Below are 14,300 nucleotides of genomic sequence, written 5' to 3'. Positions count from 1 at the left end.
CACATCTTTCATCTACTCCCAAGTCCAGCCCCCAGACAACTTCAGACAGTGAGCTCATACTCTTGAATTAGCAACTACAGAAAATAGTTGTGTCAGCAAATGGCACAAGCCAAACCCTTTCTTTGGCACTTTGCAAGTGATTTGCATTTTTTTCCTGCAGGAATGCAAAGCAGTGGCTGGGATTTTCTGGTCATGACCAAATGGACCAGAGCTATAAAGATCCATGGCAAGAACCAGAACAGAGAGAAATGGAAACATGCAGCAGAACCAATTCCCTGGTCAGCATGACCTGCTTGGTTACTGATGCTTGTAATTGTCACAGTGAGGAAACCCTTACAAAACCCCTGCAGTCACTGTAGCAGCAGCAATTTAAATTGAACATATGATCCCTGCAACACTGAGGGTGCATTTTGCATGGCATCACAAAGTAACACAGCATCTGGGATACTGTTCAGCACAATTCTCCATTTCCCCACTGGAAAAAAAACAAGAAACACTCTTTTTTTAACAAAAAAGCATTTAAGCAAAATAGGTCACAACACTTGGTGCAAATAAATGCATTTCTAAAAAGAGTAAAACTGGCTCATCATTGAAAATATAAAATAAACCCTGCTCAGTAGTGTTATTCGTGTTAGCCCTCCGACCCCATGAGTTAAACTGGAAGTCAGTAACCACAGGACACACAAAACTCAACTGGAAGTACAAACAGGTCAGCAGCCTCACAAAACAAAAACAAAAAAACCACACATACAAAAAACCCCAATACCTAAGTGAAGATAAAGTAAGCCCTGATAAAAAAGGCAATTTGTACCACTCCACAAGTAAAGCACAGAAACAGCAAGAAGCAGTGCCTGTCCAATAGAGCATGGCTACATGTTAATATGTAAAAACTAATGGTTACTTATAAGATAACTTCATTTTTTAATTACTTAACATTTTACCAACAAGTATCTGATTTAAAAAGAAAAACAGCTAAGATACTGAAGTTTAATATATTTTAGCACATGACAACATCCACATCCAAATTTTTCTTGTCTTTGCAAGTTTCCTCCTTACCTAGGCATTTCCGAGATCCCCACAGTGGCACAGCCGGCCCTGCACAGTGCAGAGCTATTGCATGGCCCAGCAGTACTGCCCAGCCTTTCAAGGGAGCAGCATGAGCTCCCACTTCACACAAGGCAAGGGATCAGAGATCTGACTTGGACAATTCTGCCCCTCTGTACAGCACTCACCTTCCCTGTGCAGCAGATTTGCCCCTGAATTCAGTAAGCCTGATGAGTGCTGAGCACACCGAAGTGATGAAGGGACTCCAAGCCAGGCTGAACGCTGACACACCTCAAAGATAATCCACTGCTCTCAAAATACAGGGTTTCCTTGACTCCAAAATCTGAGCTTTTAAACATCAAGGGGCACAAGCAGACAAACTGGTGAACACTTTAAACACCTCTTCCTCCTAAGCAGCTTTCAAGTTTGAGCAGGACTCTCGTAAAGTTCTACACTGGAAATGCTGGAAAAGCCACCTTCAGTTTCCATCCCTCAGAGGGCTTTCCTTCTTCTCATTTCTGTCCTACTCAGTCACCACCAGGAGCTGCCTTCTCTCAGATGCCAGAGCAGAACAAGTGTTTGCACAGTTTGGGTTTGCATTTGGTTTTGCCAGACTAAATCCTTTAGAATGTATTTGTTTTACTGAACTTAGAACCCACCAGTCTATCAATCTCCTGAAACTGGCCAATAAATAGTCACACAGAGACATCTATGTTCAATTTTTGTGCATTAATGTTATAGTTAATGCGGTGTAACCTTAGAACACTGCAACTATTCTTTATGAGTTTCACAGCATTGGAAGTTGACTTATTCTGCAGCCAGAAATCTCTCCGTTTCTGGAATTTCAATTCATCAATTTTCTGATGAAATGATGCCCACGTTATCTTGAACAAACACAAGTGAGTAAAAAAAAAAAAAACAAAAAAGCATGAGAACTGTTAAAAAAGCATGCAAATAAAGTGTTGGATTTTAATTGGTTTTTTCACCCTTGCATAGCAAACCATTTAGGTGTGTCATCTTACCTCCCTGTACTCTGACCACTAATCGTCTTGCAAAGAAACTTCTAAAACCAAACGCTTCTGAAAACTCAAACAAGTACTTTTGCAAGAAATACCATAATTGTGAGTTGCAAATACCCTTTATAAACACTTGAATACCAACACAAGGGTGTGTTTCTAGACCAAGCACAATAATTTCTGGCATGAAGTCACTAAACAAGATCAGCACTGCAGCTTCTACATAATCAGTGGTTCCTAGAACTATTAATAAGAAAAATATAAGTAAATATATGAATTAATTTAGAGATGAAAACCATAGTTTCAAAATACAAGGTACTATAAATATCTGATTCTTTGGGGATGAAGTAATTGCCCTAGAACACTTTTTTCCTTCTCCATGCTGTCTGCTATTCCTAGAATTATCAGTATATGTGAGAGAAGTTCTCAACAGTTGCAATTCAAATACTATTTCCACATCTTGTACCTCCTTTCATTAAAAATAAATAAATAAACCCACTATAAATTCAGTCTCCTGTTCTCCAGAACACTTTTCCTTTAGAGACCCAGCTTGGAGCCAGCTTGCTGCCTTTGTGCCCAGGCTCTGGCAGCACCCTGACAGCAAAGGCATTTTTGCTCCTACCAGCTTCACTGGGCTGTTTATACAGAATATCCAGTGTTCCCATCAGCCAGGACACAGGGATGACATGCCCCTGCCTGGAGGAACCTAACAAAAGTCTAAATTAGCTGTGACAGTAAACAAAGGGAAAAGGCAGAGCTGCACATAGAAACAATTATGGCATGTTTATTCCAAGCAGTGTGCACAGCTCTTTATGTTCTGCTTTCTCACAGATTTAGACATCTGTTTAGACCAGAGGACAAAACAGTGGTCAGCAGCAAAATTCACACTTGCCAGCTCACACATGCTCTCCCTTTTGGTCACTGATGCTGTGCATCACTTCACTCTGAGGGCTCAGAGCCTCCATGGGAACCTCCATGCCTGAGCTCTGCTCCCCAGCATGGAAAACACCCAGAAAGCTGCACACAGCACCCACAGGAACCTCTGAACTCCTCCCCAGAGATGTCTGCTTGGCACAGCCAATGCTGCTCTAAGGGCTCCGAGTGCAGCACAATCCCTGAAGATGGATGTGGGTTTGAATCTGAAGCTGCATTCTGGACAGAACAAGACACAGCATGAACTGCTCCCCTCCGACCACAGAGAAGCTTCTCTGGTGTGTTCCAGTCTACCAATAAAATCCAAACTATAATAAAATATGTCAAATTACAAAGCCTTCAACAGAGTTCAAACAACAATGGATCACAAGCCATTCCCCTGTTTAAAAGTCAGACTTCATGGCATACCCAAATCTTAACTATTGAAGAGACCACTGCAGTTCCTTTGCTAGCTTAAAACCTCTTCTCTTATTTTCATATTCCTTTTATGAATTGTTGAAATGTGCTTTGGCCTTTGGTTTTCCAGCTATGACTTTATAGATTTCACACGGTTTACTCACTTGAACAGCAAATGGAGCTCATTGAATACTTCCAGGAGTAGGTGTCCTTAACTTTGGTTTCTTTTGGCCCACATAAACCCTTAGCTCAAGAGATTCCCCAGTTCAGACAAACTTCTCAGTAAGTGTTTTGATCTGGCTTTGCTTATCTCCTTTTGTTTGGAAATAAGATCAATGTCCTACAGTACTGTGTAGGTATTAAAAAAGCTGAAGTCAATACCAACCCATCAGTCCAGCACAGCACTTTGGAGGCTCTGCTTGAACCAAATTTTAATACTCAGGAAAATCTGTCAGAAGCCCAACTCACTTCAGGAATGTCTCCATATTCCTACTCCCTTTCCTATGTAATACTAGGTCATACAAGCCTCTGAACTGCAGAGAAAGTAAAAACAAAAGCAAAGGAAGTTATTTCACTTCCTTAAAGGAAACTGAGCAACTCTATTTTAACATTATTATGAAACTTGAAGGAAACCTTAGGATTTTGATGGCTCCAGGCCAGAATTGAATATTAACTGGCAGCAAAACCATTCTAGAACATAGAGATAATTAAATAATTCTTAAAAAACAGCACCAGAATGTAATTATTTTAAACTTACCATTTTAAAACCATATACCATATGCTCATAACTATAAGCATAGATCCTAATCACCCCCAGATCAGCCAGTGGCTGATTAGATAACATCACAGCTCAAAAAAAAGCACACAAAGGCAAAGCAGTTAACATGCTTAAGTCATTAAATGATTTTTGGGGTTTGTTTTTAAGGTAAGGTTTTACTTTTTACCATTTTAATTGTTTGAACAACTCCATCTCCTGCTATAACACCCCTGTGCATGTTTCCTGAGCATGTTTCCTGAGCCTCCCTCTGCCCCAGTGTCAGGGGCTGTGTCCTGAGGCAAATAACTTCTTCTGGCACTAACTTTGAAAGTAAACATTGCAGGGATGCACTCAAAGCTAGTTGTGATCAACAAAGGAAGACTAGTTGAATAAACAGATCAGTGAAGAGAGCTCACAAACACAGAAAAATGCTTATTTTCCCATACTGAGTCAAATTTATCCCATGTAATGTTCAAGATGATGTTACCTTTAAGGACAGTATTTTTCACTGCTTGTCAGCTCTTCCACTCAGGTTAGATTTGATTTCAGAATGTGATCTGAGTTCCCAAATCTGTACTACTTTTAATTCCAAATGACCTTATACAGGGTCAGTTTATACCCTAGCTCACACAGACGCATGCTGCTGGTGGAAGTTACACACCCACAGTCCTCAGGGGCCCACACAGGTTGATTTGCTCACAGTATCCAAACTGAATGGATTTGGGGACACTTTCCCTCCTCAGCCCACTCTCCATCCTGCCTTGTGTCCCATCTTCACCTGGTCCTTCACTCACCCTCTGGAGAACTGCCAGAATCTGAACCCAGTGCCCCAACCAATCCCCCCCAGCTGTCAGGGGCAAATGCACCACTCACCACTCTCACCCTAAAATTCACCATTTTACATCTGCTGATTTGGCCACCACCGAGAGCTTTCCAGGCAGTAAAACACCATTTTACTAAATTAGCTTAATTATAGATGTGGAAAATGGCAGTGCAACAACCTGGTAAGTGTTGCAAGAGGGATGGAAGGGATGACATTGATTTTTACCCATCACATTTCTACTCTATCCTGTCCTTGTGTTCAAGTTATATTTTGACCCTCAACCCAAAAGATTTTTCTTCTGCCTCTAGCCCTGCATGAGATCTGTTCTATCCTGGTCACCCAAGACTTCCATATTCAACCACTTCCACAAAATCTCAAGGATTCAAAATTACAGGGCAGATACACACTTGTGTTCCAAATGGAAAACTTGTGCTTCTCCACACATTCTGCTATTACCCACTGCAACTCATACTGGAGAGGGAAAAAAAAAAGATTAAACATACTTTCTCCAGCAGTTTTGTCATCTTCCTGCAATCTAACCCCAGAATGGTGATTACACAGATGCATTAGCACACAGTCAGCATTTTCTGCTGCCCTTTCCTCCCCACAGCACTCTGCACAGCTGCCAGCTCGCCTGGCTGCTTGAGAGCTGAATGGGGAATAACACAGGCAGCAAACTGGGAAAAGTGCCATGCTGCTGGCAAAAGGGCATGCCTGGCTCTTCCCTGGATCCTCATGGCAGCAGCACAAGCTAACCACCAAGAACACATCATCTCACAGAGAGAGACAGCTGAACACACAGGTGCAGACAGGAGTTATTGCTTCAAAAGGAAAAATAAAAATAGGTTTAGGTAAACAGCGCTGGCATTAAACATCATGTCCCAGCATTTCCTTGGAAAGGCCCTTTGGCTACAATTCTGTTGCTTTATTTGCTTAGCTGTTGTACATTTTATCAGCCCACAGAAGCTCCTCATGAAGGTACCCAAAGGTCTTCAGAGAAAGACAAGGCTGTGTTCAGACTCGGGAGCCATCAACAAACCAACACCACAACCACAGAGAATAAAGCATGGGAAATGCAGGGCAAAGTGCAAGAATCAGTCTGTCCCTTTAACAGTGATGAAGCACTGAGGGTACCAGCTGTGTGTCTGCAGGGTGCCCATCAGCACTGCCAGCATCACAAGGCACAGCACCCTCCACCCCCGGGGAACGGGGACATTGATCAGTGCACACCCTGACACACAGCTGGGCTGTCTGTGCCTTTATTTTCACAAGGGAAACCAACAATGTGACAATTTCAGGGGAAACTGACTTCATTCTTGGTTCATGCTGAAGTTTTGGGTGTCTGTAGAAGCTATGAATGGATCAGCTGAAAAACAGCCCCTGATGAGCATTTCCAGACAGCCATTCTGAAAGTGCTCACCATGTGGCACAAACAAATAAGCCTAATTATTCCAGCTTCCAAACATCAGTTAAGAAATATGCCAGCTGTCTAGCTTTTCAAAACCCAGTTTACTTCTCTAATCAATATGAAATAGCCTGTCAATCTTGCTCTGAATCCTCTGCCTGTCATCAGAACCACTTAGAGCCTAATCACACACTTACCATCTACCTTTGTAGACCTCCTGGCAAATGTTTCTATTATCAGCTTGCACAATGCAAAAAAAAAAAAAAAAAGCTCTTTCTTGCTGCTCAGGATGAACCATTACATTGATGATTCAGGCATTATCTGTTTTTTCAAAAAGAATTGTAAATGCCATTTGTCACAGTACACCTTCCCACTCTTGTATTTCTTCACTGAACAAGAAAATGCCTCACCCAGCTGTAATCAGAGAACATCTAATATTTTCAAGACAAACAAGAACATAAATTTTGAATTCTAACCTAAACCTAATGGAACAAAACAAGCCATGTGCTCCTACATTGACTTAAGTCAAGACTCATGTATGCTTCCCTACAAATTTTAGACAATAAAATTTCCCAAGTTCTTCTGCCCTAAATAGTGTGCAAAGCAAAATGCTTGCTTCAGGGATTCACCAAAGTGCAGCCTGATTTTAACAGAAGACGAAGCATGTCACAGTCTGTACAGCATTCCCAGTATTATCCTGGAAAACTGCTACAGAAACCTTCAGCCATCATCAGCCTTTGCACAGCTTTATGACCAACTGTTTCCAATTCTGTTTCTGTGTAACTTATGCCATACACTGGCCTACATTTCCATTCCCTGTCACAGAAAACATTTTCAAAAGCATGTAAAAGAAAATAAGAAAACATGCATTTTGAAGCACAATATCTTATCAGTAACGCAACATTTTAATACAAGTCCATTAAAATTACCATGACACTCAAACCCATGCAAGTAAAAATCTTGCTTGAAATCTACATTTAAGTCTCCTCCCAAGAATTTGACATTTCTTCCCTTTTTGCTCCAAAATTTAAGTTTTCTTTTTTGTATATAATTTACCACCCAAGCAAGAGTTTTTTAAATACACCCTCCTGAATGTGAACCAATGCTCACTCACTGCCTCCCTCTCCCAGGGAATCAAGATTAAAGGCTATATCCAAACGCTTCCTGAATGTGATGCACTGCTGGGACAGTTTTGACCCAAACTACATTTCTGTCCAACATTTGGACTACTGAGGTTCTCTTTAAGCAGCTCTTTTCTCACCCTTGAGGCTGCCATCTGGCAGCATTTGTGTGTGTGCTGCCCCAGTGCCACAACACCTTTCCCTGCATATTATTGGCAACTATCTACCAGTAACTCCCAAAACTTTCGTGCATTCCCTATAACAAACTCCATCTTTAGTCTGCTCATACCTCCTTCACCAAATGATTCTCCAAACAGCCAAAGCAGTAGCTGAGTATTCTGTGCACATTCCCAAGCTCCTTGAGAGAGCACCTTCATCCCTTTGGTAGAGGCAGGCTTGAAGACTCCACCCTCTTGAACAATTAAAGTACCACCAGCTCCTCTGTGGCATCCATCATAAACCAAAAATCTAAATCATAAAGCATATGTTAGTAGGTGGATTAACATTTAATTCCTATGCTCGTGTGATGTATGCTTGTGAGCAACACATATCTCACAGTGGTTTTCCACCCAATTAATTGCCAACATGTTATTGTTGGCCAAAAGATAAAATTGTGGGGAGATGAGGAGAATATGCAACTAGAACTGACCATAAATCCAGATAAAAGCCACACTTAGAACCACATGAATCCACCATTCATTCTTTGGGCAATAACATGCAGACACACTTAAGATACAAAGCCTTTATATGTAAAAGAATCTTTTCTTTTTAATATTTGCAGCTTTATCAGAAAAAGCATCCAAAAGTCGAGCTTCAAAGGTCTCCTATAAGATTGTGAAAATAAAAAAAGACATACATAAGAAACCTCAAAGGACACTTTAGGTTTTGTTTGTCTAAGGAGGTTATGGTAAGTGTGTAAAAATACACACCCCCTTGTAAAACCACTGGAGGAAGCACGCTGCATGGGGACAGTGATTTTGCACACCATGAAGCATTGCTTTTTGTGTTTCTTCACTCCAAGATGCCCACCTCTAAAACTAGACCAAAAAAAAAAAGAATAGAAACAAAAGTAAGCTGTTAGAGAAAATAAAGCACCCAATTATGAAAATTCAACTATTTAAACGAGTTAAAGTTTTTTACAAGTTAGACAAGTTTTTAACAAGTCAAAGCCTGCAGCCTTACCCGAGGCACACCTCTACACAGGCACAGACACAGCCTCAGTTACACCAAAGCCATTTTACAGATCTGTTCTCAGACCTTCCTATGACACCTCTGTCCCTCAATGCTTCCTTTGCCCCAGAACAGGGAGCTTATTCAGCACAGACTCAATTTTATAAAAAGTAGTATTTCAGCACTACTGAGTTTACATAACACAATCAAGATACTACAATTAAAAGCCATTAGAGAGGAGCATATGTGTTTTAGCCATGTGCACTACTTGTAGTTACCTTTTTGAGAAGATTAAAATTAAGCAGCTTTTGCTTTTCATCTCACTCACACCCTCCCACTACAAGTTCTGTCTGAGCTAATCCTCCTTCTAGAGACGTCAAAACAGGGCATGAGTATTACAGCTACTTACTGCCAAAGTGTGCTGGTTTAATATCCCATTACTATTGTAATACTGGCACAATAACTTATTATATGTGACAGCCTTTGCAGTTAGTCAAAGATAGAGCCACTTATTCAGTACTGACTTTTTCATCACATAAAAATATCGTTGTGAAATTTGTAGAAGAGAAAATTTAAGGTCTGTACTCAGACACTCATCTGAGACTATGATGCCAGACAAAATAAAAGGCTTTTAAAGTCATTACACACGCTTTTCCTACCCTGTAATTTCAAAGACTTTATGCAAAGTGATCAGTCCAGAAATTCAGGTTACAGTGTGTACAAATGTATTGTTTACTCCTTACTTCCCGGCTTTTTAAAACACACTTTCACAGAGTTTTGTGTTTTTTTAAGGGCCATGCTCTGCACGAAGGCCAAGACAATGTCCACCTCAGAGCACACTTCCCATGAGAAGCCCACGCTTGTCAAAATGCTCAGGGTTATTATTGGGGAACCTGCAGCACAGAAATACAGTAAGAAGTCTGTTCAAGGTCCGAGAAGTATCTAGGTTAAGTACATGCGATGCAAAGGATGCTGTGGGACACGCTACAGACAAGAGGCATCAGGAAACAGGTGGATGCACGAAGTTACTCCACTCCGGCCACAGCGTATCCGCCAACAATGGATGGCAAGGGCCGGAACCCGGAGCAGTCCCGGGACCCGGAAAAGTGCAGGGACCCGGAGAAGCGCAGGGACCCGGAGAAGCCTCGGTACCCGGAGCAGTCCCGGGACCCGGAGCAGAGCCGGAACCCGGGGCAGAGCTGCTCCGGCCCCGCTGCCGCTCGCTGCCAGCCGAGGCGGGCACACGCGGGGACTCGCAGGGGAACGAGCCCTGCCAGCCCCTGCCCTGCACCGCTCACACACACCGGCACCGGCTCGCACACACACCGGCACCGGCTCGCACACAGCAGCTCACACACACCGGCACCGGCTCGCACACGGCTCGCTGCCCGCGGGTCTCGCCCAGCCCGGGTCCGGCCGCGCTCCCGTCCGGGGCAGGGCTGTCGGGCTGACCGGCCCCGAGGCCCCGCCGGCCGAGCCCTCACCCGCCAGGCCGGCCCGGCCGAGGCCCCGCGCCCGCAGCGCTCCCGCCGCCCCTCCCGGAGCCGGGCACGGGCCGCACCCCCGCTGTTCCCGGGCGTCGGCAGCGACCGCCCGCCCGCTCCGCCGAGCCCCTACCGGGACAGCGGAGCATCGCGGACACGGCAGCGGCGTCCCGGGGCAGCAGGCACAGCGCTCCCCGGCGGCGCGCCCCAGGCGCTGTCCCACCTGCCCGAGGGGCCCAGCCCCGCCCGCAGCCGCCCCTCACCTGCCTGGCCGCGCTCGGCGCCTCCTCCCGGGCCCGCAGCTGGAGCCGCCGGAGCCGCCACGCCACGGCCGCGGCTCCGCGCCCGCCGAGCGCCCGGCCCACCCTGGCACCGCCCCCCCGGCCACGCCGCCCGCCCGCGCCCCCTGCCGGCCGCCGCCGCCCCGCCACCGCCCGGGCAGCTCCGCGCGGCGCGGCCGCGACGGGACGGGACGGGACGGGCCGGTCCCACAGCCGACATGGGACGGGCCGCCCGCTGCCCCCCGCCGCATACGCGGCCCGCCCGCCGAGGAGCCGGCAAGGGTCAGCCCTCTGAAGCCGCCTTCTTTCACAGCCACGGCGGCGGAGAGCAGCGAGAGGCTCCGGGGCCAACAGCGGGCACCCAGCCCGAGCTCCCCACGCCCCAGCCCCGGTTTTCAACTTCCCGCTGCTTTCAGCTGGCAGCGTTGCAGAGGATGGCTGCCGGTTCCCGGAGATGCAGCTGGGCGCGGTGGGTACTGCCGCTGACTCCGCTGGCGCGTTCTGATTTCTGACTCACCGGAGTACGGCTGGAAGCTGTCACGGCCCTTTGGAAGAAATGCCACAAATTTCAGTACAAAGATATAACAAACAGCTCTCCTGTGCAGCTGATAAAAGTGAATTCATTCTATAATTTGCACAGTAGTCACCAGGATTTGCTCCAAACAAAGCAGTTCCCAGTTAACCCGCCTGTCCCCTCACAGGAGCCAATTCTACCCCACTAGCAGGAGTGCTTGTTCAATCCTGCAACCTTTCAAATACACCAATTTTTCATGTATCCCTAAACCAGACCCTACAATCAATTCTGCAGATTTGGGGAATGCCCTGATTCCCTTTACACACCTGCTCTGGCATGTGGATGCAGAGCCTATGTGAATGCTAGGTGATCAAAAGTGATAGGAAAGATGTGTGCTAATGTCTTTACAAACAATTCGATGGGTGAAGGTATGGGTGTTAATGTCTTTGAAATGGGTCTTAATGTCTCTGCCAGCTTCAAAAAGCGGGTTCCTTACCCGGCCAAGACATCTTGACTTCTGGAACAGACAAGGGTCTGCACAAAGGTAAAATGCCAGGTTCAAGGTGGGAATATGGGGTACGTGGTTTGGGAAGGCTGAACCTTCCTAGCAGCTCAGCCGATGGGGAAAGGAAGAGGGACACATTCAGCTGGGAGTTCAGGATAAAAGGGAGGCTGCGCCCTCGAAAACCTCGAGAGAGAAAGTGGACTCTTTCCCTTTATTCGAATAAAGACTCCTCTGTATGAAAAGCACACTGCCTTTTCGTAGAGCTATTTTCTATGCACTGTCACTAAAAATGTGGCACCAGCGTGTTTAGTTGCAGTAAGGAGACACCTTGAACAATGGCTGTGGTTCTCACACTCCCATGGTTCCACTTGCAGCCCTGGATGCTCCTGCCAGCTTCCAGCTGTGCTGTCACTGCTCTGCCAGATCACAGACACACTTATCTCTGTGGCCTCTGCTCCTGGGTCACCGTGACTGGTGACCACAGCCCTGCCAACAGCAGCACAGAGCCAAGTTTTCTTTCTTTGATGTTGCACATCCAGAGAGCCAACGTACCCAGGAAAAAGATTGGGCATGGTTTCCTGGCTAAACTTGTACTTTTGCATGACTGGTATGGTTTCACCTGGAAATGTGCTGAGGTTCTCCAACTTTCTGTTTGGGATAAGAAGTAGGAATTAATCTAGTTTTAACCAACAGACAGCAGAGCAGTGTGGGAAGGGGTTGCTCAGCTGCAGGTCAGAACAGAGCCTTTCCCCACTGCTGCTTTCCAAAAGCCATCCCCAGAGCTGCTCAGCAGCCTGCAAACCACTGCTGCACATCAAATGCAGGCACAGCTGTTCTTCCCTGCTACCAGCGTCACATCAGATTAGAGCTAATTGATCACAATAATTTCCTTATTTTATATAAAACCAGTGTCAACCACCTGAAAAAGAATGTCTGGTAGAGGAGGGGAAGACAAACTACGAGCCCCTAGATGTGGACAGTGAGTTCTGACTGCAGTTACGAGATCACTTCAGGGCATGTTAGGATAGCAAAATGCCCAACCATAGCACAAAGAAATCTGACCTTCCCCTACCCAGAAAGCAGAAGACATACCTTATAGAACAATTATCTCTGCATGGAAACAGTGATTTGCCATCATGGCAAATGTTTGCCAGGGCAGTCCCATTTCCACATCCCTCCAGAACAAAGTGCAGTTCAAAAAGGATTTAGGATTCAGAAACTGTCAACTGGGGATCCTTGGGAGAAGGATTAGTTAGGGGTTAGTTCACAACTGTCCTGCAGACAAATTCTAACACACATAGTACACAATCAATTCGATTTCACAGCATAAAATAATTCATTTTTCTATTTAATACAACAGCTAATACTTCTGCAAGAAAGGAGAATCAGGGAGTAAGCTCAAAGACTTTACCTAAAATACCAGCTAGATCCCATCTACTCCTTCATAGATAGATTTACAGCCAGTTTTGTGCATAAAGAAAGTTTTGGGGCATTTCAAAGCTATTGTATTGTTGAAGTGTGTGAGAGTATTTTATATGAAGTAATATTTGCATGCACTTGTTTCACTTCTAGGTTTATTTCTTCACTAACAGTTTCAGACCTTCTAAGTCTGTGGGTGGGGTTTTTTCTTCTTTTAGGAACAGAGGAGTTTCAGTGATCTGAAGCATTCTCTCAGTTCCATTGTTTGACTTGGGCTGGATTTCTCAGCTACACGCCTGGATGCTTCAGAGAGTCCTCACTCTCCATCCAGTAAAAGGTGCCATTCTTAGCAAGCACTATTTACATTTTGCTAATCGCTGGCTGAGATGCTTTGTGTTTCAGTCCTACTGCTTTTAAGTATATTACAGAAACTGCCAGGTCTGGAAGGAAACCCCTTTGAAAACAGTTATTTATGCCTCTTTTCACCACCACATACCTGAAGTCTGATGTCACCTTTCAGCTGCTTGTGCATGTTCCTGTGTCATTCCAGGTGTCATGTGCTGTATCTGTCCAATGCCTGACAAAGTTACCCCTGATTTTATAGCTTTGAGTGCCTTGGTGACTCATGTATATTTCAGAACTATATTCCTGTAACTTACTGGGATGAAAATATCATTACCCATTAAATTACCAGACTCTAAGTCTCACTGGATCTTTTGGAATCTTTTAATAATGTTGTAACTGTTGATTTGGATATGGTGCCACAGCCACTCACAGAGATTTCTGTAACCCTTCTGTTGCATTAAAGGAGCTTCTGTTTCCCTTAGAGGCTGTCCATTATCTTATTCATCAGCATTTCTACATATATGGCTTTACAGCATTTAAATTATCTCTGCAGGGAGTCACTCAATCCAGCCCTCAAAGATGCTATTTTGCAGAATATCATGATCATGTTAAATGTTATGTTTTCATCTCTTGCTATCAGGATTTAGTTCCTGATAATATCATCACACTCAGCCTCATCAGTTTCAGCAGTAATCAAGCAATCAGTAATTAAAGTACATACTAGGAATATTACCACATATCTCGTTATTTTCCTCTACCCTTTCATGGGTTGATTAAATCCCAAATAATAATTACAAATTCTACATTGTTTCCAGGTAAGGAAAGATCTGGCTGTACATGCCAATATTGCCCTTTCTTTTGGATAGCATTACAGAAAACTCCATTTATTTTTCAGAGTGAACAGAAGAATGCTGTTTGCTCATGACTCTGTGTCCTGGAGGATATAATACCCCTTCATTTGGAAAATTTCTGATTTATTTGCAGGACTTAAAAAATAAATTAGGACTTCTGAGAAAATGTAACTTGGACAGTTAGTCTGGCCTATTACTTCCTCCTCTTTTTTTTTTTTTATTTTCACATCCCACTG

The 14,300-nt window shown here is 44.5% G+C and overlaps 1 protein-coding gene across 3 annotated transcripts in view; it reads right to left on the bottom strand.

The window, feature by feature from the left end:
• PXYLP1 (2-phosphoxylose phosphatase 1) overlaps positions 1 to 10,974 on the bottom strand; it is a 45,550-nt gene extending 34,576 nt beyond the window's left edge. The window contains exon 1 of one of the 3 annotated variants that reach the window (XM_063166789.1): positions 10,948 to 10,974. The gene's annotated coding sequence lies outside the window, so the exon portion shown is untranslated. Of the gene's footprint in view, positions 1 to 7,784; positions 7,934 to 10,412; positions 10,474 to 10,947 lie in introns of those variants that run through there. The other 2 variants (XM_063166788.1, XM_063166787.1) reach the window with 2 other exon arrangements.
• Between the last annotated feature and the right edge of the window lie 3,326 nt (positions 10,975 to 14,300).

The sequence above is a fragment of the Melospiza melodia genome, chromosome 12 (genome assembly GCF_035770615.1).
Source record: "Melospiza melodia melodia isolate bMelMel2 chromosome 12, bMelMel2.pri, whole genome shotgun sequence".
NCBI classification, from domain to species: Eukaryota; Metazoa; Chordata; class Aves; order Passeriformes; family Passerellidae; genus Melospiza; species Melospiza melodia.
The sequence above is the reverse complement of the archived record's forward strand: the minus strand, read 5'-3'. Positions and strand labels throughout refer to the sequence as shown.